The 27,183-nt window shown below is 52.4% G+C and overlaps 1 protein-coding gene across 5 annotated transcripts in view; it reads left to right on the forward strand.

Moving 5' to 3' along the window:
- SF1 (splicing factor 1) overlaps nucleotides 1-27,183 on the forward strand; it is a 292,507-nt gene that overhangs the window by 200,028 nt on the left and 65,296 nt on the right. The gene's annotated exons all lie outside the window — the stretch shown is intronic.

Here is a 27,183-nt window from a genome sequence, read left to right on the forward strand (position 1 = left end):
TTTGGGTGCCCTCCAGAGTGGCAGAAGCTACAAGTCTTTTCGCCCCTTTAGAGCGGCTTCAGGTAATTCAAGATTCTCTGCATCTGGAGACAGATCCTTTGCCAGATCGGCTTACCCCTCCCAGGGATACCGACGTGCCTCACAATCGGCTAACCGTCGACGAAACTTCCTGTATTCCAGAAAACGACCATCATACCTATCGTCGGCGAGAGTCAAGCAAACTAAAGATCAGCAGTGACGTTCCACAACCCGTTCTGGGGGGAAGAGTTTCAGCGTATGTCGACGAATGGTAAAGGACAACGACGGACCAATGGGTGTTAGACACTATAAGACACGAACACTCTCTTCAATTCAAACACAGCCCTCTGCAAATTCCACCTGCGTTCACCCCTCAGTCCCATATGAAGGCACTGCAACAAGAGGTTACACTCATGTTAGCGAAGGGAGTGATAGAATTAGTTCCAACATCACAGAGAGGCCAAGGAGTCTACTCTAGATACTTCGTCGTAAAAAAGCCGAACGGCAAATGGCGTCCCCAACAAGTCCTTAAAGAGCCTGAAATTCAAGATGCTCACTCTGCAGGAAGTGATCCGCGCAGTTCAAAAAGGAGATTTCTTGGCGTCCCTGGATTTACAGGACGCGTATTTCCAGATTCCAATGTGTCGGAAACACAGGAAATCCCTACGTTTTGTAATAGGGCGAACCCACTACCAATTCACGGTTCTTCCTTTCGGGCTCAAAACCTCCCCAGAACGTTCACAAAATGCCTGGCTCCAGTGGCGGCCTGGCTAAGGAAGCAAAGCCACCATGTACACCCATACCTCGACGACTGGCTGGTAAGGGGATCCTCCCCAGCGTCGTCCAACACAAGTCTGCAAACCACCATGCAGCTTCTACAACGGCTAGGATTTGCCATAAACTTTGAGAAATCCTCTCTGCGGCCATCGAGAACACTGGTATTCTTGGGGGCACAGTTCGAGACTCAGCTAGGGCTGGTGAAACCTTCTCTCGACAGGACCTCGAGACTCATTCAACAGGCGGCCCGGCTACAGCGAAACACCAGGATCTCAGTGAGAAAGTATGTTTCGGTCCTAGGGGCCATGGCATCCTGCATCCATCTGGTGAGAAACTGTCGACTTTTCATGAGGCCAGTCCAAGAATTCCTCGCAGACCGATGGACACAGGCTCAGGGATCGTGGTCGGACAGGATAACCGTCGACGACGACAAGCTACTTCGGACCCTTCAGTGGTGGCAGAGCTCCCACAATCTGAACAAAGGTGTACCCCTACAGGAGCCGGAGTTCCAGAGCACCATAGTTACGGATGCGTCCCTAACCGGATGGGGAGCGCACATGGGTGCTCTCCAAACGCAAGGTCGCTGGTCTCCAACGGAGTCACTCCTACACATAAACGTACTGGAACTCAGAGCGGTACGATGGGCCTTGAAGGCATTCCTACCACACATCAAGAGGTCGCGGGTGCGGATACTGACCGACAATACAACAGCCATGTTTTATCTGAGGAAACAAGGACACGATCAAGGACTCTCTCCATAGAAGCCCAGAAAACATGGCATTGGGCATCGAAGCACGATATCTCCCTCGTGGCTCATCACCTTCCAGGAGTGAGGAACTGCCAAGCCGACTCCCTCAGCAGAAACATGGCCCAGATACACGAGTGGGAAATGGACACGGGTCACTTGAAGAAAGTGTTCGAGAAATGGGGCCACCCCCCTCTGGACGCCTTCGCAACCAAAGAAAACAAGAAATGCGAGAAATTTGCAAGCAGGTGGCCCCAAGAGGGTTCGGTGGGGGAGGCGTTCTCCTTCCCATGGACGGACATGTCCCTCTGCTTTTCACCCCATTTCCCCCTCATACGGAAAACAATACAGTGGATACACAGATACAATTGCCGGGTGATTCTAGTGACACCATACTGGCCGAGGCAACCGTTGTTCTCAGACCTCCATCTATCGCTGGAACATCCCATAGCGTTTCCGAAAGTCCCGTACCTTCTATCCCGGGACAGAGGCACGGTGTGGCATCACGACCCGGACAGTCTCAACCTTACGTCCTGGCTCCTGACTTCTCAGAATTCGGGGCTTTAGACATTTCAGAGGAGTGCCAAGAAATTCTGCAGGCGGCTAGAGCCCCTTCCACTAACAAATCCTACTCCTATAAGTGGCGGAGATTCTGTGAATGGTGTAGAAAACAGCGGGACCTACAACCATTGTTGGTGACGCCGGAACAAGTTCTACCTTACCTGCTCCTCTTAGCAAAAAAGGGATTGTCCCCCTCATCGATAAAGGTACACCTGGCAGCCATCTCGAGGTTCACAAGGAAGAGGCAGTCGTCTCCTCTATTCGGTGACAGACTGGTGAAACACTTCATGCGGGGTTTATTTCGAGCCTTTCCCCCGGTGAAACGTTTTCCCCCGGCGTGGTGTCTCAGTGTTGGCAGGTTTGTTGAATCCGCCTTTCAAGCCTATGGCCACGTCCGACATGAAATTCATTTCGTGGAAGTTGGCATTCCTGATAGCTATCACATCAGCCAGACATATCTCGGAACTACAAGCGCTGGTCGTGGACCCCCCCCCCTACCTAAGATTCTTTAAGGACAGGTTAGTCCTGGCGACTAACCCTACGTTCGTCCCTAAGGTTCCGACGGTATATCACAAACACTCATCCATGGTTCTGCCTACTTTCTTTGCCACTCCATCGTCGGCAGCAGAAAAAACTCTTCATACCCTGGACGTTAAGAGAGCTCTGAAATTCTACCTACATCGCACACAAGACATCAGGGCTACTCGGCAACTGTTCGTCGCATATGGTCCGTCGACGAGAGGTAAAGCAATCTCGAAACGGGGTTTGGCCAGATGGGTCTCGTCGACGATTGTTTTTTGTCACTCTAAGGCCGGAAGGCCACTGCAAAGACATCCTAGAGCCCATTCTACAAGGTCGATGTCCTCCTCAACAGCGTTATGGGCCGGAATTCCGCTGACAGTCATATGCCAAGCTGCGGCATGGTCAGTGCCCCACACGTTTACCCGCCACTACTGCCTTGCCAGGCAGCATGCGGATGAGGTGCAGATGGGAAGAGCTGTTCTGCGCCATCTGTTTCAGTAAGGTAAGCTCCACGTTGTGGAGAATGTGTTTTCTACCTTTGACAGTATACTTTCGGTGGGAAAGGTTATATGAGTAAACTTATTACTGCTGCGCATATGTGTTGAGTAGTAGGGTGAGGGTGCGTTACATTGCATTCTCACCGTCTCAAGTGTTACTGCTATACAATCTATTCTAAGCATGTGAATCCATGAAAGATCCAATGCTGGAGAAGGGAATAGTTTCTTACCTGTAACTCCATTTCTCCAGCATTGGTATCTTTCATGGATTAACATGCGCCCGCCAAGCCTCCCCGGGACTGCAATGTATGTGATGGATAAGTTTAACCCTTCCTACTTTGGAGGGGCCGAAATCTGAAGCGGAACTGCGGGGGTGGTCCTCTTATACTGGGACGGCCTGCGGAGCATGCGTAGGCGGGTCCGAAAAGGACGAGGATAGGACACAAAAGTGTCGGAAGTTTTCCTATAGGAAAAGGCTATATATGTGTACCGAGGGGTCCCAGTCTGACGACGGGGAATATTCTAAGCATGTGAATCCATGAAAGATACCAATGCTGGAGAAATGGAGTTACAGGTAAACTATTCCCTTACCCCTCAATCACGACGAGTCGGTTTGTGCAGCTTGCAAGTTCCTGTGCCCGAAAAACTTTGCAGGAGCTTTTGGGCGGCCTGCTGAATGTCGCAGGCCAAATCTGGTTCTCCCGCTGCCACAACAACCGATTGTGACGAGGGGCTGGGTGACAAACAAGCCTCCGATTTATAGGGGATTGACCTCTCGGCCGAGCACTCACACTGCATCATCTGACCCCCGACCCCGCTAGCTTAGACTCTGGTCCTGCTATGGTGAATGTACACCCCGGCGCAAGACGCACATGTACCCCACACTAAAGAGAACTCCAGGGACGTCTTCGACGAAAGTCGCAGCAGTCCATAGCACCAATGGGCACACGGAAAGCTTCGACCCTGCCCGCCGACCATCGGGGACGGCAGCCCTCCCCGCAACCGCAGGTACGCCTTGCGACTCTGCCTACTAAACAGAAGGGCGCTGACCCCAATATCACCATTCCGGCGAGACTCATCGGAAGAAGGCATCCAGGGCCGAAAAGGCCCCAGTTCCACCGAAAGTAGTTTTGCAACCAGAGGCTCGTACTTCAGAAGTTCCTTGATGCTGAAGTGATTACCGAAAGGTTTGCCAGGATCATTTCGGCAGATTCTCACAAGCAATGGTCCAAGGATTCATCAAAACCCAAGGACAAGTACAAGGATTCATCGAAACCCAACGATGGGCAGAAGAATTTACCGGAACCTACAGAAAGGCCCACAGACAAAAGGACACGCGTCAACCTTGGAAGCCTGAAAAGACTTTTCTGAAGCTCCTGAAGGGATTTATTTGGCATTGATCAAAAAATCTTCATGTTTGCAAACAGAGGATCCACTAGATGAGCCCTTTCTACCCCTGGACCGCTGTTTGGACCGTAGAAAAATGTGAAGGATGTATGGACAGGCTAGAGAGGTTTGTGGAACTCTCTAAGAAAACCCCCCCCCCCTCAATGTGGCCAAGCTGCAGACTCCAACTCCGCAACCTGATGCCTTGTGCTTGGACTACCCCCCCCCCCCCCCCCACAAAATCACCCCTAGTAGACGGGCCACCCTGCTTGACCATCAAATGGCTTTCAACGCCATATTGAAGAAAGCAGTGGAACACTTCGACATTGGTACTCAGGAAGCCATTGGAGGCTGTCGTGGAGAACATTTTGAAAAAAAACACCTGGCAGCCAAGCTATGCCTCTACTAAATTCAATTAAGAGATTGGCCCCTTCTTTATTAACAACTGCACTTACTAGAGCAGTGAATCTGAGGCTAGAGAAGCTTTTTCGACACTGCCCCTCTGACCCCACTCTACACCAGGGATCATTCTACTCCAGATTCAAAGGTTGTTACAACTACCAGGAAAAGAGCAGGGGTTCCCCTATCTACGGAGACACCCCCTGACAAGGAATGTAAGACTTTACGCTTAAGGATCACTACGGCGGCGGCGGCTTACTCCACTTGCATCGCCAACAATACAAAGTTGTTAGCCAGCTATGCTGATGCACAATGGGCTAAGCTAGTGGAAGGACTTCAAGAAGTCCCCGAACCACTGCAAGTCCGTCTGCTCTCAACAGTGACAGAGGGCAGGCAAGTTAACCAAAGTATGCTAAATACTTTGGCTGCAGCAGAGACAGCCGGAAGGTCTTTGGCTCCAGGTACCCTCCTGAAAAGGCACGCATAGCTAAAACTCTGGGTTCAAGCCAGAGACACACGCATCACTTATAAATAAACCAGTGGAGGGGACTAATTTATTTGGAAAAGCAGTGATGAAGCCCTTGAAACTGCAAAAAAGAGCAGGACACCCTTAACGCTCTGGATCAGATCACCCAGAGACCTTTACAAAGAATGGGGAATAGAATAGACGTTCCTTTCATGGTGAACGAGTCCCTCAATCATTACAGCTCGGGGAATAACTTGTCCTCTCCCCAAGGAACCAGCATCTACAATACCCCATTCCCCACAAGGGGGCAATGAGTTGGTAAAGGAAGGGGCTGAAATTCTACCCCTTAAGGCTCCCTGGCCTCAGGCCAGAAATGACCTGCAGTTCCCCGTCTCCTCCCATGCATCACCGGTCGGGGGCGGCTAACATTTCTGAGCTACAGACCAGTGGGTGCTAAAGACAGTCGCCCACGGCTACTGTATAGAATTCTGCCAGAACCCACAGTTCAGACCGCCAAGACGCCTGATGCCAGAACATCTGCGCAACCTGCTGCAAGAATTGGAGACCCTGCAGGAAAAGGGCGCCATAGAGGTTGTACCTCTTCTCTAGGTAAACAAGGGTATTAATTCAGTGTACTTCCTTCCTTGTACCCAAAAAGGATCTCACCATGTGCCCTGCACTAGATCTGCATCCAGCGAACAAATTTGTGAAGCCCCAAATGTTTTGCATGGTCACTCTGCAAGAGGTAATGGCCCTGCTCACACAGGAGATTACATGGCAACATTGGACATGTAAGACGCATACTTTCATATTTCAATGTTGCCGCGCACAGAAAATACGTCAGACATGATTCAAGACAAGTATATCAGTACAAAGTACTACCCTTCGGCATAGCCTCTGCACCAAGGGTATTTACAAAGGCACTAGCAGTGGCAGCATCATCCCGGTTTACCCTTACCTTGACGACTGGCTCATAACAGGGGATTCCTACGAAACCTGTCTGTCAAATACCAACATAATCTATAGCTCTTTTATTCAGTCTAGGATTCTCCGTCAACAAGAAGTCCATCCTAGACCCCAGTCAGGTCAAACAGTTCCTAGGGGCTCGAACAAAGGACAGCCTTGCCTGCCCCTCCAACGAGAGGGTCCAAAACATGCTGTTTCAAATCCCTCAATATGTAGCCAGTCGAGAGGTGGCTGTACGCAAAGCCATGCGACTGTTGGGAATGATGGTGTCATGCATTTCTCCAGCATGGCGTCTGGCATGGATTCACACGCTCATAAATATTCCCTGCTGTCAGGCTGGGAATCCTCGGTGAAGAAAGTTCAGTTTCACTGAACTGTCTTTCTCCTAACCAATCAATCACTGGTCTCTGGATCATACTGCCCCCAGCCAATAACTACCCTCTACATTTTGCATTTATTTTTTATTTTTTTATTTTTTAGGATTCTACTTTTTCCGGTCAATCAAGCCTCAAGCTCCATCAATCCATCTTCCGATTAACGGGAACCCGTTTTCGGATACTTCAGCGCCCCTCAGTTTCTTCTTGGAGAATTCCAGAAGCTTCAAGGCCTAACCCGCGTGGACTCGACGCCTCTGTTCAGGATTTGACCAGGATGCGGCCTGCGGAACATCTACTTGGACGATGGGCATTCCCTGTGCCTCTATTGCTTGCATTCGGACCAGACTCATGTGGAGGATTACTTTTGCGTTTTGCAAGGAGATGGTCCCCCCGCACTGTGAAGGATTGGCGCATGCGTCTCACCGAGTGGCTCCAGGCCAAGACCCCTGCTACGGGTGAGTCCCACCAGCATGCCTCCCCCAGCCACAAGAAGAAAACTGAGCGGTCGTCTAAGACCTTTGAGTGCGCTCCGGCGACAGGGACCCCAACATAAGGGCAGTGTTTCCGGCACCTTTGACCATGAGCCAACGCTCCAGTTTGGCGAAGAGTAACAGTTTGGCGAAGAGTAAGTTGGACCACCCGGATAAGCTTCTGGAGAAGCCCTGGAAGGACCAGACAGAGAGCCAGTGGGGAAACAGGGCGATGACCCTGCCTACAAGGGGAAGGCCTCAACCTAGACCAAGATTGTGAAGGCCCAAATTCACCTGGCGAAGCCTTCCATCGAAGGAGTGGTGGCGTCCCTAGCGAAGGCTGGGGATGCGGATCCTACAGGGCATGAACATCTGAGGAGCTTTCTCCTCTCCAGTCTGTTTTGCAACAGAAAATCGTCGAGGCAAAGTCCTATGGAAGGGACCCAGACGAGAGAAACGATGAGGAGAATTTGGAGGACCCTACACAGCTGCTACCGTCACTCTTGCTTCGGTCCCCTCAGCAGCCACTTCAACCCCCAGCGGACATTTTGGTGGACGTTCTCCAGGCACTGCACACCCTGTGCTCGGAGATCTGGACAAGGAAGCCTCTTCCGCCCACTGAAGACCCCGCTGCACCGGAGGATCCTGCGGCACGGGCCCATCAGAAGTTTATCCTCCTCCGCCTTGTTACCCTTCGCCCCCTCCCTTCCACCTAGGGAGGATACGGATACGACTGGCACGGACGATGGTGGATTAGGGGATCTCCCGTTTCCGCCAGCCAGAGCCTCACTGCCTGACGAGACAGGCTTGTTCTCCAACATGAGGTCTGGCATGGATTCACATGCTCATGAATATTCCCCGTCAGGCTGGGAATCCTCGGTAAAGAAAAAATCAGTATCAGTTTTGTTTCTGATGTCTTTCGTAGTAGTAACCAATCATTGATCTCTGCATCATACTGACCACAGCCAATGACTGCCCTCTACCTAAGCCCCGCCTCTGGCAGCCATCTTCAGATTTTTACCGCACGTTCAAGTGTTGGGATCCTCGTGCTATTGCTCTCGAGTGTTAGTGCTATTTTTCACGTTTTTTCTCAGAAAAATTTCTTTTTTCGGTCAAAAGAGCCTCAAGCTCCACCGTTTCTTCATCCGATCAACGGGGACCCTTGTCGGATTCGTCTACGCCCCTCAAGGGTGAAGATTTCGTCGAGCCACGCTTTTGGAGGACTCCAGAAGTTTCTCAGGACCATCTCGGACATGGAGAAGGGAAGCTAGACGCCCGGAAAGCTGTTCAGGGTCTGCACTGGATGCCAGCTTCAGAATGTCTTTAAGGAGGACGAACACTCCCTTTGCCTTTACTGCCTACATAGGACAAGACGCACGTGGAGAAGGACTGTGCGTTTTGCGGCAATATGTCGGAGCGGACCATGAAGGACCGCCATCAACGTCTCGCCAACTGGCTGGAAGGAAAGAGCCCGTCAGGCGAGAAGAAGTCCGAGCGGTCTTCTAAGACCTTTGAGGGCGCCCCGGCGACGGGGGTCCAACAGAAGGCCAAGCACCGCGAGTCCGCTGGCACCGGGAGCGCCGAATGGTCGGGATCTACGGGCGCCAGGTAGGGCGCATCCTCCCTGGCGCCATCAACCACGAGCCAACGCTCTGGCTCGGGTAAGAGGAAGGCCGAGCACCCGGCAAAGCTCCTGGAGAGACCCCGGTTGAGCTCGAAGGCCCCATCAGAGGGAGCGAGGCGGTGAGTGCACCTAAAGTGGTGAAAGCCTTAATCCATCCGGCCAAGGCCTCTATCGAGACAGTCGCGGCGGCCCTGGCTCAGCCTGTGGAGGCTACACCAGTGGTGGCGACCTCGGGGCCCAGAGTGTCCCTGCCACCGCGGAGGGAGTCCTCTTTCATGCCCATCGACAGGACCCCTGTGAAACCTCCGACAGAAGAAAAAGGGGGGTCAGGAGGTCGTCGTGGATTCGGCCTCAACCTCTGAGGAAGAGCTGATCGAAGTCTTAAGCCACAGCGTTGGCGTGTAAGAAGACCAGCCTGTCGGGAGGCAACCTGACGTAGGAGACGACGAGAACGTCGAGGGTGCCGACGGGGCTCCTGACCGCCCGTCGGACTCCCCTCGACCAGTGCCGCAAGACAACTCGGCGGCCATTTTGCTCGGAGATAAGGACGAGACTGCTGTTACCACCAACGGAGGAACCGCTCCCGAGGGGGGACCTGAAGCCAGGCCCTTCTGGGAGCCCTCCCCCTAAGAGGATTCATCCTCCACCTCCTTTTCAGCCATCGCGCCCTGTTCAGCCCTCCTCCCTGTCCACAACACGTGGGGATGATACGGGGACTGACACGGCCGCGACGAGTACAGACGACCAGGTTTACGACGAGGATTTCCCGTCGTCACCTCCCACCCGGGCTTCCCCGCCCGACGAGATTGGATCGTTTCACTCCATGATCGCCAGGGCATCTGAGCTTTTCCAGCTCTGCCCGGAAAAGAAGGAAGGTTTCCTTTATCAACGGCGCAAGGCCAAGAGGAAGACGGTCCTCGCTGTACCTCTACTGGACGATATTTGGGATGAGGGCATCGCCCTCCTCAAGAACCCATCCACGACCCCGGCTAGAAGGGATTGGTACGAGAAGTACCGGGTCCCGGACGCGGCCCCCTTGTGCCTTCGGGCACAGCCGACCCCGGACTCGGTCGTCTCTGTGGCGGCCAGGAAGAAAGCAGGGGGGGGGGGGGGGCGCGGCCTCTACGTCGACCTCCCCGCCGGACGGCGAGGGAAAGAAATTAGACACGATGGGACGCAGAGTCCCCTCCTCGTCGGCAGCGACGACGATTAAGGCGGCCAACGCCTTGGCTATCGTAGCCCGCTACGACAGGGAGTTGTGGTACAAACTGGCCCCCCTGCTGGACTTCCTACCAGATAAGAGGGCCGAAGCCTTAAAGATCTTGCAGGAAGGAGGTGGCGTCGGACCACGCCATTACGATGGACATCGCTGACACTGGATTTCGCCAGTTGGGATACGGCGTGTGCCTTAGGCGGCCTGGATGGCTCAAGGTACTGACTTCCGTCAGGACGTGCAGACCAGAGTCTTGGACATGCCGTTCGACGGAAACAACCTGTTTGGGAAAACAGTGGACGACTCCCTTCAAGCCATCAAGGCGGACACGGAGACGGCCCGGGCTCTTGGGGTTCTCCAGCAACGGCGGCCGCCCTTTCGGAGAAGCGGAGGCAAACGGGGTGCCTCCAAAGGTTCCAGCGGCGGATTTTCCACCTACCGTCAAGCGGCCCTTTCGTCGTCACAGGAAGCTTACAGGGGACGAGGCAAGTCAGGCGGACCCCGCCGACGTCGCGAAGGAGGACAAGGCGGCAAAGCCTCGTGAAAGCAGGACTGAACCGGCCGTGGGGTCGGGCCCCCACCGAAGCACCCCGGTGGGAGGCCTGCTGGCGAGCTTCGTCAGCGTGTGGGAGTCCATCTCCACCGACCGTTGGGTGCTGGACGCCCTAGCTCAGGGTCACGCGCTCGAGTTTCTAAAGAGGTGCCCGCGCCTCCCCCCCTGTGGCCAGGAAAGAACATCACGTCCCTCAACTTCTCTTGGAGGTAAAGGCGATGCTCAAGAAGGGCGCCATTAAGCTCGTCCCAAAGAGGCTTCGGGGCTCCGGAGTTTACTCAAGATACTTCCTCGTGAAGAAGACGGGAGGATGGCGTCCCATCCTGTACCTACGACGAATGAACAAATTCATCAAGGCACAGAAGTTCCGGATGGTCACCCTCCAACACGTCCTGGGTCAACTGGAGGAGGGCGATTTCCTGTCATCGTTGGATTTGGAGGATGCCTACTTCCATATTCCCACCCTAAAGGGACTCCGAAAGTTTCTCAGGTTCGTGGTCCACGGGCGTCACTACCAGTTCAGAGCCCTTCCCTTCGGATTGAGGTCGGCACCCAGGGTGTTCACCAAGTGCCTCGCACCGGTGGCGGCGCTGCTGCGCCGAGGGGATCCACGTCTACCCCTACCTGGACGACTGGCTCATCCGAGCAAAGACGAAGGAGCTTGCCGTGGAGCACACGGCAAGGACCGTCCAACTACTCACGGACCTGGGATTCTCCATAAACTACGCCAAGTCCCACCTGGTGCCCGCGCAAGACGCACTGTTCTGGGAGCGAAGCTCGACAGTGTCGCTTCTGGCCTCTCCGTCGGAGGAAAGGACGAGGGCCATCTTGGGCAAGGTGCAGCGGATGCTGGTTGCGGATACGGCCAGGGTGAGGTTCATCAAGTCCCTCCTCGGAATGTCTTCTTGCATTTATCTCATCCGCCTGTGCAGGCTCCGGATGCGCCCGTTGCATGAGTTCCTGGACGCGCACTGGATCCAGACGACGGGCAGCTTCGAGGAGAGGATCACACTCGACGAGAGTTTCCGACGAGCGATCCGGTGGTGGGGCACCCGCGCGCATCTGACGGCAGGCATGGACTTCTAGACCCCCGGCCACCAGGAGACAGTGACCACGGATGCCTCCCTGGAAGGGTGGTGAGCGCGCACCGAAAATCTGCACGCGAGAGGCCTTTGGCTTCCGACAGAGAAGTCCCTCCATATCAGCATCCTGGAGCTCCGTGCAGTGTTTTGGGCCCTCAGGTCCTTTCTTCCGTCCCTCAAGGGCAAGGTGGTGAGGATCTTCACCGACACCACCACCATGTTCTACATTAGGAAGCAGGGCGGAACCAGGTCCCCAGCCCTGTCCAAGGAGGCGCAGGATCTGTGGCATAGGGCCTGTTTCTATACGCGTTCCCGCCATTGCTGATCCGGCTCATCAACCAGCTCAAGAGGTCACGGTGCAGGATGATCCTCGTCGCACCTGCATGGCCGAGGCAGATATGGTTCCCGGACCTTCTGGACTTGTCAGCGTCCCCGTCAATCAAGCTGCCAGTGGACGCGGATCTTCTCTCCAGGGAAGGAGGTGCCATCCTCCATCACGACCCGAAGTCGCTGAAATTGCAGGCCTGGCTCCTGCAGCGCTAGAGTTTGGAGGATACGACATACCGGCCGACTGCAGAGAGGTTCTTGCAAAGGCCAGGGCGTCCTCAACTCGTAAATGCTATGGACACAAATGGAAGAGGTTCTCTGTCTGGTGCCACGCACAGAAGATTAACCCTCTACGGATTACGGCTCCCCAGGTACTGCCGTACCTTCTGACGCTGGCCAAGGCTGGACTGGCGCACGCGTCCATCAAGATTCATCTTGCTGCGATCTCCCGATACACCAGAACCACGAGGCGGATGTCTTTGTGGTCTCGTCTGGTGAAAGAATTCATGAAGGGACTGTTCAGATCGTTCCCGCCGGTGAAGGCTCCGGCCCTGGCGTGGGAGCTCAACGTGGTGCTGACCAAGCTCATGGGACCTCCGTTCGAGCCTCTGCACTTGACTCCGTTGAAGTTCTTGTCGTGGAAAACAGCGTTTCTTGTGGCCATCACCTCCGCACGAAGAGTGGGAGAGATCCAGGCCCTTTCCTGCAAGCCCCCGTACTTGACTTTTCACGACACGAGGGTAGTGCTCAGGACGCACCCCTCCTTCATGCCCAAGGTGCCGTCGGACTTCCACCTCAACGAACCCTTGGTGTTGCCTGTTTTCTTCCCGTCGCTTTCGTCGCCGGCCGAAAGGACTTTGCACTCGCTGGATGTGGCTAGAGCGCTGAAGTTTTACGTGGACCGCACGAAGTGTTTTCGGAAGACGTCACAACTTTTTGTGAACTTTGGACCTGTCAATCAGGGGAAGGCTCTCTCAAAGGCCTCCATTTCCAGATGGCTCTCCAGCTGTATCATGTACGGTCATTGGTTGGCAAACCGACTGCTGCCTGGCCGTCCGAGAGCCCATTCCACCAGAGCGATCGTAGCTACCACGGCCTTCCTATCTGGTGTGCCCTTGCTGGACAAATGCAGGGCTGCTACGTGGAGGTCGACGCACACCTTCACGAAATTCTACTGCGTTGATCGGGATTCCAGGCAGGAGTCCAGGGTCGGCCAAGCAGTGCTGCGCAATCCGCCTAAGGTGAACCTGGTGAGGAGGTAAGAATTGCTTAATGTTGAGTTTGATGTAATGCTTAATGTTGAGCCTTTGCCACCTCCCGTGGTTGTGCATGTGTGTACTGCTATGTATTCTTTATTCATGAGCATGTGAATCCATGCCGGACCCCATGCTGGAGAAGGAACAAGTTACTTACCTGTAACTGTTCTCCAGCATGGGTCTGGCATGGATTCACATGCGAACCCTCCCGCCTACCCCTCTGCGGCTCTTCACTTGGTGATACTGCCACTTCACGTGCTACCAAATCTGAAGATGGCTGCCAGAGGCGGGGCTTAGGTAGAGGGCAGTCATTGGCTGTGGTCAGTATGACGCAGAGATCAGTGATTGGTTACTACTACGAAAGATAGATCAGAAACGAAACTGATACTGATTTTTTCTTTACCGAGGATTCCCAGCCTGATGGGGAATATTCATGAGCATGTGAATCCATGCCAGACCCATGCTGGAGAACAACAGTTACAGGTAAGTTACTTGTTCCTTCCATGCTGTGATCTTGAGGGCCTCAGATCTTTCAACTGACTCCGGAGGAAAAGGGGGTTTCCTGTACCAACGCCGTGAGGCGAAGAGGAAAACCGTGCTGTCAATCCCTCTGTTGGACGACATCTGGGACGAGGGACTGTCCCTTATGAAGAACCCGTCCTCGGCCCTGGTGAAGAGGGACCGGTACAAAAAGTACAGGGTGCTGGACTCTGCACCCAAGTGCTTGAGGGCCCAGCCTTCTCCGGATTCAGTGGTCGCGGCGAGGAAAATCTTCTGGCTCTTCCGCGTCAGCGGCCTCCTCCCAGACAGCGAGGGGAAGAAGGTAGATGCCATGGGGTGACGGGTTATCACTTCGGCAGCAACTACCATCAAGGCGGCCAATGCCCTTGTCATTGTGGCATGCTACAACAGGGAGCTCTGGTTTAAGATCGCTCCCCTCCTGGACTTCATTCCCGATGACAAAAGATCAGAAGCATTTGAGATCCTGCAGGTGGGCAATGTGGTAGGACCATGCCATTACTGTGGCCAAGGACATTGCCGACACAGGATTCTGCCAAATGGGCAACAGCATTTGCCTTCGTCTGTGAGGATGGTTGAAGGCCACAAACTTTAGCCGGGAGGTGCAGTCGAGGGTATTGGACATGCCCTTTGACGATAATTTATTTGGAAAAACCGTTGACGAGTCCCTTCAGGCCATCACGGCGGATACCGAGACGGCTCGCCTTTGGGCATGCTTCAACATTGACAGCCGTTCATTTGGTCTTCCGGAGGCAAATCCCAACTTTCCTTCAAGGGCTTTGACGGAAGATCGTCCAACCGTCCCGCTCTTCGTCCGAGGAGGCCTACAGGGGCCACAGCAAATCCAGAGGAGGTAGCAGTCGTTGCCAAGGTTCCCAAGGTGGCGCCTCCGCGGCAAAGCAAGATTGAACCGGCTGTGACGTCGTGTGCTCCCCGGTGGAAGGCCAGCTGGCAGATTTTGTCAGCGTATGGAAGTCCATCTCCACCGACTGTTCGGTGCTGGACACTCTGGCCCACAGACACACTCTGGAATTCCAAACTGTTTCCTCGAATACCACCCATGGCCAGGCAGGAAAACCATGTCCCTCTGCTTCTGCTGGAGGTGCGGGCCATGGTGAAGAAAGGCTTGATGGAGCTCATTCCAAAGAGGCTCCGGGGCTCCAGAGTTTCCTCTTGGTACTTCCTTGTCAAGAAGACTGGCGGCTGGAGGCCCACCCTGGACCTCTCCCATCTGAACAAGTACATCAGATCCCAGAAGCTTTGGATGGTCACCGTTCAGCACGTGCTAGGACAGCTGGAAGAAGGGGATTGCCCATCGTCACTGGACTTGGAGGATGCCTACTGTCGCATCCCCATTCACAAGGGACAACATTTCTACGCTTCGTGGTTCAAGGGCAATATTATCAGTTCATGGCCCTTCCCTTCACATTGATGTCGGCACCAAGGGTTTTCACCAAGTGCCTGGCACCAGTCGCGGAGCGGCTGCGTCTACCCCCTACATGGACTGGCTCATCCGAGCGAAATCGAGGGAGATCTCAGTCGCGCACATGGCGGAATTCGTCCAGTTGCAGATGGAGGTGGGGTTCTCGGTGAACTAAGCGAATTCTTGCTTGGTGCCATTGCAAGAGTCACTGTTTCTGGGGGTTTCGACTCAACACAGTGTCATGCCTGGCTTCTCCGGAGGAGGGATAGCGGCCATCCTGAGCAAGATGCAACGGCTGACCCTGAAGATCGCATGGGTGAGGTCCATCAAGTTCCTTCTCGGCATGATGTCATGCATATACCTCATTCGGCTATGCAGGTTGCAGATGCGGCCACTGCACGAGTTTTTCGACGGCAGTTGGATTCAGGTATCGCAAAGCTTCGAGGACAGGATCTCTCTCAAAGAATTTCCATCGAGTGATACGGTGGTGGGGAATCCACGTGCATCTGTCGAGCGCAGATTTCCCTGCAAGGATGGGGCGCGCACACCAAAAGTCTCCATGCAAGAGGCATGTGGCTACTGGAGGAGAAGTCGTTGCTTATCAACGTACTGGAGCTACGGGCAGTGTTTTGGGCCCTCAAGTCTTTCCTTCCATCCCTTAAGGGCAAGGTGATGCGGGTCTTCACGGACAACACCACCACAATGTTCTACATCCGGAAGCAGGGGGCACCAGATCCCCAGCACTCTCCAGAGAGGCGCAGGACCTATGGCACTGGGCCGTTGCCATGGGGATTTTTCTCCCGTTTCATCTGGCAAGAGTGATGAATACAATCACTTCCCTCAGCAGGGAGCTGTGCTCTTGCCACGAGTTGGAGCTTCAGCAGGACCAGGTGGATCTTCTGTTCCGATGATGGTGCAATCTGTTTGCGACTGTGACGAACCCCAAGTGCCGGAGGTTTGCCACCAGGTTTCCCCAGCCGGGGAGCATGGGGGGGCGTATTATCTTTCCACTGGGACGGCCTGGTTCTGTATGTGTTCCCTCCGTTGCTTCTGACACTAGTCCACCAACTCGGATGGTCCCGGTGCAGGATGTTCCTCGTCGCACCGGCGTGGCCGAGACAGATCTGGTTCCTGGACCTTCTGGACTTGTCAGCATCCCTTACAGTCAAGCTTCCGGTGGTCGCAGATCTTCTCGCTAGAGGAGGCGCCATCCTGCATCAGGACCCAGCGTCACTGAACTTGCATGCTTGGCTCCTGCAGCGCTAGAATTTGGAGGATACGAAATCCCGGCGGACTGCAAGGAGGTGCTTGCCAGGGCTTCGTCTACACTGAAATGCTACGGACATAAGCGGTTCGCAGTTTGGTGCCGTGCACAGATATACCCTCTTCGGATTACGGCTCCAAAGGTGCTGCATTATTTGCTGTCGCTGGCCAAAGCGGGGCTGGCACATGCTTCCATCAAGGTTCATCTGGCGTCTATCTCCCGCTACACCAGATCTCCGGGACGGTCGTCGCTTTGGTCAAACCTCCTGGTCAAGGAGTTCATCAAAGGACTTTTCCGTTAGTTCCAGCTGGTCAAGGCTCTGGCCCTGGCGTGGGAGCTCAATGTGGTGCTGACTAGGCTCATGAGTCTAGCGTTCGAGCCCATGCATTCGGCACCACTGAAATTCTTGTTGTGGAAAACAGCGTTTCTTGTTGCCATCGCCTCCGCACGACGAGTGGGAGAGATCCGGGCCCTCTCTTGTAAACCACCATACTTAAAATTCCACAAGACGAGCGTAGTGCTACGGACGCACCTCTCCTTCATGCCCAAGGTGCCGTCAGACTTTGATCTCAATGGGCCCTTGGTGTTGCCTGTTTTCTCCCGGACGCCTTCGTCGTTGGTTGAGAGGACTTTGCACTCGCTGGATGTGGCTAGAATGCTCAAGTTCTACGTGGACTGCACAAAGGAGTTTTTGGAAGACGTCACAACTGTTCGTGAACTTTGGCCCTGTGAACCAAGGGAAGGCCCTCTCCAAGGCTTCCATTTCCAGATGGCTCTCCGGCTGCATCACCCATTGTCACTGGTTTAAATACCGACAGTTGCCTGGCAGTCTGAGAGCCCATTTGACCAGAGCGATCGCTGCAACTACAGCGTTCTTGTGTGCCCCTGCTAGACATATGCAAGGCTGCTACTTGGAGGTCGACGCACACCTTCACGAGATTCTACTGCATCAACCGGGATTCCAGGGAGTAGTCCAGACACGGCCAAGCAGTGCTGCGGAACCTGTTTGCTTGAAGGTGAGCCTGGTGAGAAGGTAAGAGATGCTTAATATGGAGCCTTGCCACTTCCTGTGGTTGTGCATGTGTACTGCTATGTAGTCTTTATTCATGAGCATGTGAATCCATGCCAGATCCATGCTGGAGAACAGTTACAGGTCAGTAACTTGTTCCTTATTTGATTCCTCACGTGCGCTTGCGTCCAATGCAGGAGTGGCTCAACATTCTGTGTCAGGCAGCGGACAATGGGACGATTTAGTGGTTGTCTCGCCAGCCCTAGTTCTCTCGCTGCGGTGGTCGAGGGAGAACCTCTTTAAGGGGAAATCCTTCACCACCTGTGCAGTGGAGGCCACTCTGACTACAGACTTATCTCTCACAGGGTGGGTATCTCATCTGCTTCAACAGACAGCGCACAGTTTGGTCGTCAGACATAGCATCCAACCACACAAACCTGTTGGAACTGTTAGCGGTGTTCAAAGCACTGAAAGCTTTTCAGACACAACTGCAGGGAAAGACGGTCCTGATCCTCAGACAGCACCACGACCATGTACTATCTGAAACAAGCAAGCGGGATCTCACTCTCCAGGGCTTTCCAAGCTGTCCCAGAACTTTTGGAAGTTGCCTCTCGGACACAAACATTTTCAGTTCTGGCAGACTTACTCAGCAGAGATTTCCCACTACAAATAGAGTATGAATGCCGATTACATGAAGACCTCGTCTCTAACGTCTCCGCAGAATGGGGCTTCCCAGAGATCGGCTTGTTTACAAGTCTGGAGAAGGCTCAATGCCAAGATTACGCCTCCAGGTACCCCAGAACCGTTCCAAGGGGAACAGACTGGAGAACATGATCAGGGAAATGTGTTTACGCTCCCCCTCCTTCCGGACTACTCAAGATAGAGCACAAGATGCACCAGGAACCAGCACAATGATATTGGTGCGTCCCATGTGGGCACGCCAACCCAGGTTCGCTCATCTGATGGAGATGTCCCTATTTCCTCCAATGAAACTGCCTTGCCCGTACAAAATGTTGCAGTTAAGGGGGGACACACTTCACCCATGCCCGCAAACATTGAACTGAGCGGCCTGGCTCCTGAGGTCATAGTTCGGGCACCTGCAACTCCCTCAGATGTATGGGCATACTCAGGGAGGCAAGAAAACCTAACGCACGATGTTGCTATTCCAATAAGTGGATATTTTTTGTCATCTGGTGCAACTCTTAAGAGCATCAACCCCATTGACAGCTCTTCAACACATCGTTTTGTACCCGACTCATTTACTTAACTCAGGCCTAGTCTTTAACTCTCTAAAAGTTCACTTGGCTGCTCTTTCAGCCTACACTACACAACAAAAGGGCTTGTGGTGGAAGATGCCAGTTATTAAGGCTTTCATGGAGGGAGTAAAGAGAATTCACCCTCCATTTCTAACCCATCTCCCGGTTGGGACCTAAACGTGGTGTTGACTAGACGTAAGGGGTCTCCTTTTGAGCCCATGCATAAAGCAAGTCTCCAAGATCTCACCTACAAAACTGCCTTTTTAATTGCCATTACTTCCATTAAGAGTCGGCGAACTACAAGCGCTCTCAGTTCTAGACCCCTTTGTAACAGTTCAGAGATGGTGGTTCTGCACACTCAACCTAGGTTTGTTCCTAAATTAATTTCAAAGTTCCATGTGAACCAATCCATAGAACTATCACTTCTTTCAAACCCCTTCAAACATGGGAGAAAGAAGCCTGCACACACGATGTATGCAGAGAATTCATGTTTTAAATGGAAGGGAACTCGACCACTAAGAAAAACGAATCCGTTTTTCGTTTCAGTGGCAGCAGGTAGAGAGGGAGACGCTGTGTCCAAATCTACTCTCTCAAGATGGATTGGCAAATGCATCACACTTTGTTTCTCTCGTGCTAAGAGAGAACTGCCCTTCAAGCCTAGAGCACATTCTACTCGAGTCACTGGGGCTTCCATTGCATTAATTGCAAATGGTCACCTAGAGTCCATTAGCAAAGCGGCAACCTGGAGTTCTGTGCACACCTTTACAGAACACTATTGCCTAGACACTCATTCTAGATCTGATTCTCAGGTGGAACGAGCAGTACTAAGACATCTTTTAACAACTTTTCCTTCTCTCATCCCACCTCCAGGTGCTGCTCGCTAGTCTACGCACAGCACGTGATTCTTAGCAGATTAACAATCATCAGAAGACATGCATTACTTGCCGTAAAAGCATTTCTGATTATTGTGTCTGCTTAGATTCACATGCACCCACCCTCCTCCCCGCTCGGATGCAAGTAACATGGACGTCTTACTTTCTCTTTTCTGTAATCCCTCATGATAGTCATAGGCTCCCTCACGGCAGAAAAAAATGTAATCGGAGGGACCTCGATGCGTGAGGAATTTTGGGTACGCTAAACGTCACGTTAGTGATAGTGTGTACAGGCACGCCCATTTCGACGTACCCTTTCGATTCTCGAAAGACAATATGCAATACGCCGCGGTGACCACTGGATGTCGGACACTATGCACAACTTGTGAATCTAAGCAGATGCAGCATCAAATGCTTTTACGGTAAGTAATGCATGGCTTATTCCAGTAATGGAGTTTTTCCATTCACCCATACTTCCTATGGTGTATGCTTCAAGAAGAGAACTCATCACTCCTGCCCTAAAAACTACACTGGCTCCCAATAAAACATTGCATCACCTTCAAAACAATGTGCATAACTCACAGGGCAATCGGCGGACAAGGAGCAGAATTCCTACAAAAGAAAATAACAATCTACAAGCCTACTAGACCCCTCAGGTCATGCAACAAATCCGCCTGTAACCATAACCATACATCAAGAAAAAATCTGGAGGCACTTCCTTCTACCACTTAGCTGCCAATACCTGGAGCAACATTCCAAAATAAGAAATACCAAAGATCACCTAAAATTTGGGAAATTACTAAACCTGGCTATTCAACACCACAGTTTAAAACTGAAAACTGATTCAGAAAAAGGATTACTAGACTAAACTAGACAGACATCTCCCAGAACCCACGGGGAAGCTCCCACGGCATCCGGGCGAGTCTCACCGGGTAGAGTGTAACACAGGCGACACCCACAGACGGAATCCACAAACTCTACCTAATCCCACCCAAACATAAGCACTTGTGCCTTAGTTCCCACCGGGTACCACAGTGATTGGAATGGTCAGGATACGTATGCGTAGGCAGGTGCAATGACTGTATGAGTGAGAAAGGAAGATGGGTAGCGCTGCGAGGCAGGTGAGAGGAGGGGGGGCTAGATGTAAAAGGGACCTTGAAGGCTGGATGGACACAGATCATGACAGATGCATAGGGGTGCTACCAAAACCCGTCCGAGGAGTATACAGAAACCCACCGCCTCAAGTAGGGATAGAGATGGCAACTAATCAACTGCACTAACAATTTCCCCCTCTGCATACATCTCAAACTCCAAACCAAACACAACCACAAACCTACATCATGGCAAACCGCACAAACTTGACTACATGGCGGCAAAAAAACAAAAAACACAGACTCGCACAACAGTACACGACAACTACCGGCTGCAAAACGCCCCAGGCCCAGCCAATGGAACCACCGGGCTGAGGTTGCCAACAGCACATCACTGCTCTCTTGCACTTTTCCAGCTCTTTCCCACTAACCCCCCCCCCCCCTCCCTTCCCAGAGCTGCCAGAGGACCACTTCGGTGGTGTTCGTGCGCGGTACAAATGTCCTTTAACATTAACAAGTATGGAGGAAAGGGGACGGGACGTAGGCCTATAATAAAGTTAATCGCCATAGTGACTACCTTACTCCTAGCCCCCTTTCCTCCATACACTCGCCGTCCCCTCTAAAACGTTTCCTCTATTGCTTGAATGGTCTCAGACCTGGCGATAGAAAAGTACTGAAGGGCGATGCGTGTGGCGGAGCTCAGGGTTACGGCCAGGTGCGGTACCCCACGTAAAAATAAAAGCACAAAAATGCTGATGCTTTTTACAAAAGTGCTTCGGTCCCGAAAAACTGATTGCTCCACACGTATGGAGGAAAGCAGACTATGGAGTAGGAGTAAGGTAGTCACTACAGTGAATAACTTTTATTCATGAGCCAGTGAATCCGCGCCAGACCTCATGCTGGAGAAGGAACAAGTTACTTACCTGTAACTGTTCTCCAGCATGCGTCTGGCATTGATTCATATGCAAACCCTCCTTCCTGCCCCTCTGCGACTCTGCTTGGTCATACTGCCACTTTCACGTGCTACCATATCTGAAGATGGCTGCCATAGGAGCGGCTTAGGGAGAGGAGAGGGCAGTCATTGGCTGGGGGCAGTATGACCTGGAGCTCAGTGATTGGTTTATAGGAGAAAGACAGTATAAACGTAAGTGAACTGTTTTTTCTTTTACCGAGGATTCCCAGCCTGGCTGGGAATATTCAGGAGCATGTGAATCCATGTCAGATCCATGCTGGAGAACAGACTTGTTTCTTAGGCTTGGGGTACTTATCTAATTGTCTTTTTAGCTGTGCTTTTCTCAGTTGTGAATTGCAGTGGCTTACCTTGGAGTTTATTCCAACTCTTTTGACAGGCTTAACAGCTTGTGAACCTACAAGTGTTTTTCTACAAGCTCTTTAACTTCTTTGAGTAAGACTGTTTCGAATGGATTTTGTCCTCAAACGTATTCCACATCTTTGACATGTAATGTCCACAGCTGTGCACTTTGGAAACATTTTCAGCAGAGGACTTCCTGCGTCGACGTTGGGTCTGTGTCTCTCGAAGGCCTCCGTCGAGGGCGACGTCACTGGATGTTATAAATGGTGCGCACGGCGCCCGTAGCATCAGTTCTGTTTTTTCTGCTAACGTGTTGCTTCGTGAAACTCGGTGCTCCTTGTGTTATCGTTGGGATGTCTTTCCTCAACCCCTCTGACTCTGCGGTCTGGCTTCAAGACCTGCTGGGACTGCAAGTCGAAAATGTGGATCAACGATGCGCATCGTATTTGTGGTGCATAGGCGAATCGCACAACACCAACTACTGTTTGAAATGCCAGTCGCTGACTGCCAAGACCTTGCTGGATCGGAAAGACTCAAGGGGTAACTCTCTGCGTCAGGAGGTGGCCCGGAGATCTGTCGCCGAGTGGTTTGCGCCATTCTTCTTCCTCGTCCCGGCACTCTAGGAAGCGCCGTCACAGGTCACCTTCCCCGTACTGAAGATGGTGCCTCAGAGTGACATGCCCTGACAAAGTCTTCGACTCCAGAGGAATGGGCCGCCTATAAGGAGCAGATGTTAGCAATCTTTCAATCGCAGGGCACGGTTCCGGTCGTGCCTTCTAACGAAGCCGGCAAGGAACGGTCTCGTACTGCAGCTCGCACCGGGAATCTTCGAGGTCCCGTTGGGACAAGGCTCAGGACAGTCGCAAGAGACATTCCTCCAGGTCTCTGCCCTAGTCTCCAGCGAGACTGCTGCAACCTGCTATGGGCTCTAAGCTGGCATCGACTAGGTCTGTGCCGTGTCCGTTTGACTTAGACGACGGCAAAGTGCCGTATCAGCCCACAGCGCCGTCGGCACCAGTGTCGACGTCGAAGCCTTCAGCGCTCACGACGCTGAGGTTGTCAACACTCTCGACGTCTAAGCCTTTGGCGCCCTCTATGCCTTTGGGTATTTTGGCCCGCAATCTGCCATTGGAGTTACCCGGATATCATGGATCCTCCTAGGAAGGCTACTATGAAGTCTGAGGGGTAAGTTTTGGACTCCAGGCCCTCTTCTGTCCCCAGGCCAGGGTTTCAACTCCCTCTGGATAACATTTATGAAGAGGATAAAAGGTCTGATTTTGAGGACCCTGGTGAACTTGATGTGGCTCCAGTTTTTTTCTGGGGACAGTCAATTGGAGGAGTTTAGGCAAACCCTTCATGACGCCAGCTGCTTGTACACTTCCGGAAGTGGAATTTGGTAGGCCTGAGCCTGGGGCTCATGCTGACACTTCATACAGGAGTCTCATGGCTAGAGTCTTGGATTATCTGGGCTGAACCAGTCCACCTGAAGACTTTGTACACAATGATTTAAGACATCTTCGATCAAGGTCCATTTTCTGACCCGGTGTTACTGTTTCAACTCACCTTACAGAAAAGGGTGGCAGCTGCTTGGCAGTCCCCGGAATCTCTTCTGGCTGTTAACAAATCTTTGACAAAGTACTGCCCTTCCGTAGTGACCCAGCTATTTATCCACTCACCAGAGTTTGGTGGTTCATTCGGCTACGGCCACCTCGACGCAGGCGGCGTCCCCTACCATCCCTCCTGATAGGGGCGACAAGCTCTTCGACCGTTGTGCTCGGAAGGCATTTTCTGCTGGGAGCATGGCCTTAATCGGCCAACTCCACTTGTGCCTTGGCAAGGTGCCCACCCTGTGGAACTCTTTAGCGGCTGAGCATATTCCCGAGGGGGGAGAAAGGGATGAGTTCCTTGGTCTTGTGCAAGATGGATGCCATGTGCGAATCCCTTCAGTCTGGTTTGGATACAGTGGTTTGCATACGGCCAGCAATGTTAGCTGCTCCATGGCTGCAAGCACCATTGTATGCAGATTTGCGGAAGTCTGGTTTTGCTTCGTATGTGCAGGCCCGTCTTCTGAACATGCCCTTTGATGGCGCACATTTGTTTGGCAGCAAGGCTGACCAGAGCCATGAGAGGTTGCAGACCTCCAAAGCTGTGGCTAAATCTTTAAGCGCAGATGTGCCTCAACCTCCACTTTTTCGTCTTAGGGGCCGGCAATGGAGGGGAGGTTCTTTTCGTTACTACTCCTCCTTTGGTAGAACGAGAGGGGCAGCCAGTCAAAGGGGCCAGCGTAAAAGTGTCTGTGGTGGTGGAAATTGTGGTGCCAAAGACGCTCGGGCAGCTGCCTCTTTGCCTTAAAGCTCTGCCACAGCCGCTTCCAAACAGTCATGAGGCCATGTCCCATGGTTCGCCGGTTGGGGCCAGACTGTCTCAGCATTTCGAAGAATGGCGAGCCATTACTTCAGATGAGTGGGTTCTGGATACCAAAGCCCACGTGTACTGCCTTCCCTTCCTTCAGCGGCCTCACGACAACCCACCGGGGAAACTCTCTATGAAGCTTCCGTATCCGCTCCTTGCACAGGAAATCGTAACCCTGCTGAAGAAAGGTGCTATAGAACTGGTGCCTGCAGCGTAGAGGAACAAGGGATGGTATTCCCCTTATTTTTTTTTATCCCGGAGAAAGACCGGGGATTGAGACCCATCATGGACTTGCATTGGTTGAACAAACTTCTCAGAAAGGACAAGTTAAAGATGGTTACTCTTTCTCAAGTCCTACAGGCCCTTCAACTTCAGGATTGGTTGATGTCTTTAGAACCTCAGGATTGGTTAGTGTCTCTGGACCTACAGGATGCTCATTTCATGTGCTGATTCATCCCAATCAGAGTACCTGAGGTTCGCGGTTGGCGACTCGGACTTTCAGTTTCGGGTCCTGCTGTTTGGATTGACCTCCGCCCGAGGGTCTTCACCAAGCTAATGATGGTGGTGGCAGCGTATCTCAGGTGGGGGGGTGGATACACGTCTACCCCTACCTGGACGACTGGCTGATCCGGCGTGGGGGAGGGGCTCCCCCGAGCAAGCGTTGGATCATGTCTCACCTGTCGCACCCTCTACAGACTGGGCTTCTCCCTGAATTTCAAGAAGTCACATTGTGCAGATGGAGGACAAGTTTCGACATGCCCAGAGTCTCCCGGCTTTCGAATTCTTAAGGTTGCTGAGCCTCATGGTATCCTGCATTTTTCTGGTGCCAGAGGCCATGCTGTGGATGAGATCCCTGCAATGGGTCATCAAAATGCAGTGGTCTCAGTAGTCCGGCAAGATGTCTGATCCCGTTCAGATTCCACTCTCGGTCTCCCAGGATCTTCTGTGGTGGGCCAACAAAGGGAACCTGATGAGGGTGAACAGTTTTGGCAACCATGGCCAGAGGGGACTGTAGTGACAGATGCTTCCTTCACAGGGCGGGGCGCTCATGCCAATGACTTGACCGGTTCTCCATCCAGAGGTCAAGACTCTCAACCTTCACGTTGGTATCTGACAGGTTGAGTTATAAGGATTGGGACCTCCCGGATGACGTGTGATGGAGGTGGTGCTTTTGGCCAGGCGGCCTGCAACAAAATCCCTGTACCGTTGTAAGTTCTGCGACTGGTGCAGAGGTCACAATGTGGATCCTTTCCAGTGCTCCATTGCTATGGTTTAGTCTTTTTTTTTTTGTTGCTTTCTTTGGCCCACAGGGGCCTTCCAGTTGGTACCATTAAGGATTACCCGGTGGCGCAGTCTATATTTAAGCGCTCGTCTGAAGAATGCTCAATTTCTTAAAGGACTGACTGTGTTCCTACCGCCTCCTTTCCAAGTGTTGGTTTAGGATTTAAATTTGTTTTTGAAATTTCTCATGGGTGCTCTGTTTGAACCTTTGCACTCTTGTCCTTTTGATATTGTCCTTCAAGACCGTGTTCTTGGTTGCGGTTACTTCTGCTCGCAGAGTGAATGAATTGCAGCACTTTCCTCTAAGCCACCCTTTTACTGTGTTCCACAAGGACAGGGTTGTACTTGGGGTACTTCCGTCCTTTCTACCCGAGGTAGTGTCTGAATTTCATTTGAGTCAGCGTGGTTCTCCCATCTTTCTATCCTCCTCATCCTGGTAAGGAAGAGGAGCGACTTCATTGGTTGGATTCTAGCAGAGCTCTGAGCTTTTACATTTCTAGGATGTCCAGGGTCAGAGTGGATGATCAGCTCTTTGTGGGATATGCTGGACACCAATTGGGCCACGCTGTTACCAAACAGACCCATGTCCAGGTGGATTATCCTCACCATTAGTGTTACCGATAGGCGGGTAAGGATCCTCCTGAACGGTTGCAAGCTCAGTTCTCTAGGGGCTTGCCTACTGCAACCGCCCTCCAGCGGGGTGTGCCTATTAAGAATATTTGCCGCTACATGGGCTTCGCGTCACACCTTTTGAGCATTATTTCCTGGATACAATCCATGGTCAGGATATGGCCTTTGGTAAGGCGGTTCTTTATTCTGCAATCTGATTGCGTACTCTAAATTCTTTTCCCTCCGTTTACTGGTACTGCTTTGGGAGTCTGTCAAAGATGTGGAATACGTTGGAGGACACAATCCATTGAAGAACAAGTTACTTACCTTCTCCAGCATGGGGTCTGGCATGGATTCACATGCTCATGAATATTCCCCGTCAGGCTGGGAATCCTCGGTAAAGAAAAAATCAGTATCAGTATCTTTCGACTGGATGTTCCTCCAATGTATTCCACATCACCCTCGCAACCTGGCCTTCTGGAGAATTTCCTATGCTATTGCAGCTTCCGTTTCCGTAAGGCTATGTGTAGTCAAGCAGACAGACTTGTTCTGCACATTCTGAGGGAAAAAAACTTAAAACTGAGGTTCCGGGTGCCGTGCGTCCTATTCATAACATCAGGTGAAGTCGGTCTCGACAGAGGCCTTCGAGGGACATCGACAGGACGTCATCGATGCAGGACGTCCTCTGATGAGAAAGTTTCCGAAATGCACAGCTGTGGACATTACATGTCAAAGATGTGGAATACGTTGGAGGAACATCCAGTCGAACGTTGCCATTTGGTAAGTAACTTGTTCTTCTGATCTAGGAAGTGCCTCAGCGCCATAGACTGCGTTCCAATGGACTTTTACTGTCCTGGCTCCCTGAAGACTCTTCTAGTCCATTGACGTTGATATTG

This window comes from Ambystoma mexicanum, chromosome 2p, assembly GCF_040938575.1.
Source record: "Ambystoma mexicanum isolate Mex_15411 chromosome 2p, UKY_AmexF1_1, whole genome shotgun sequence".
NCBI classification, from domain to species: domain Eukaryota; kingdom Metazoa; phylum Chordata; class Amphibia; order Caudata; family Ambystomatidae; genus Ambystoma; species Ambystoma mexicanum.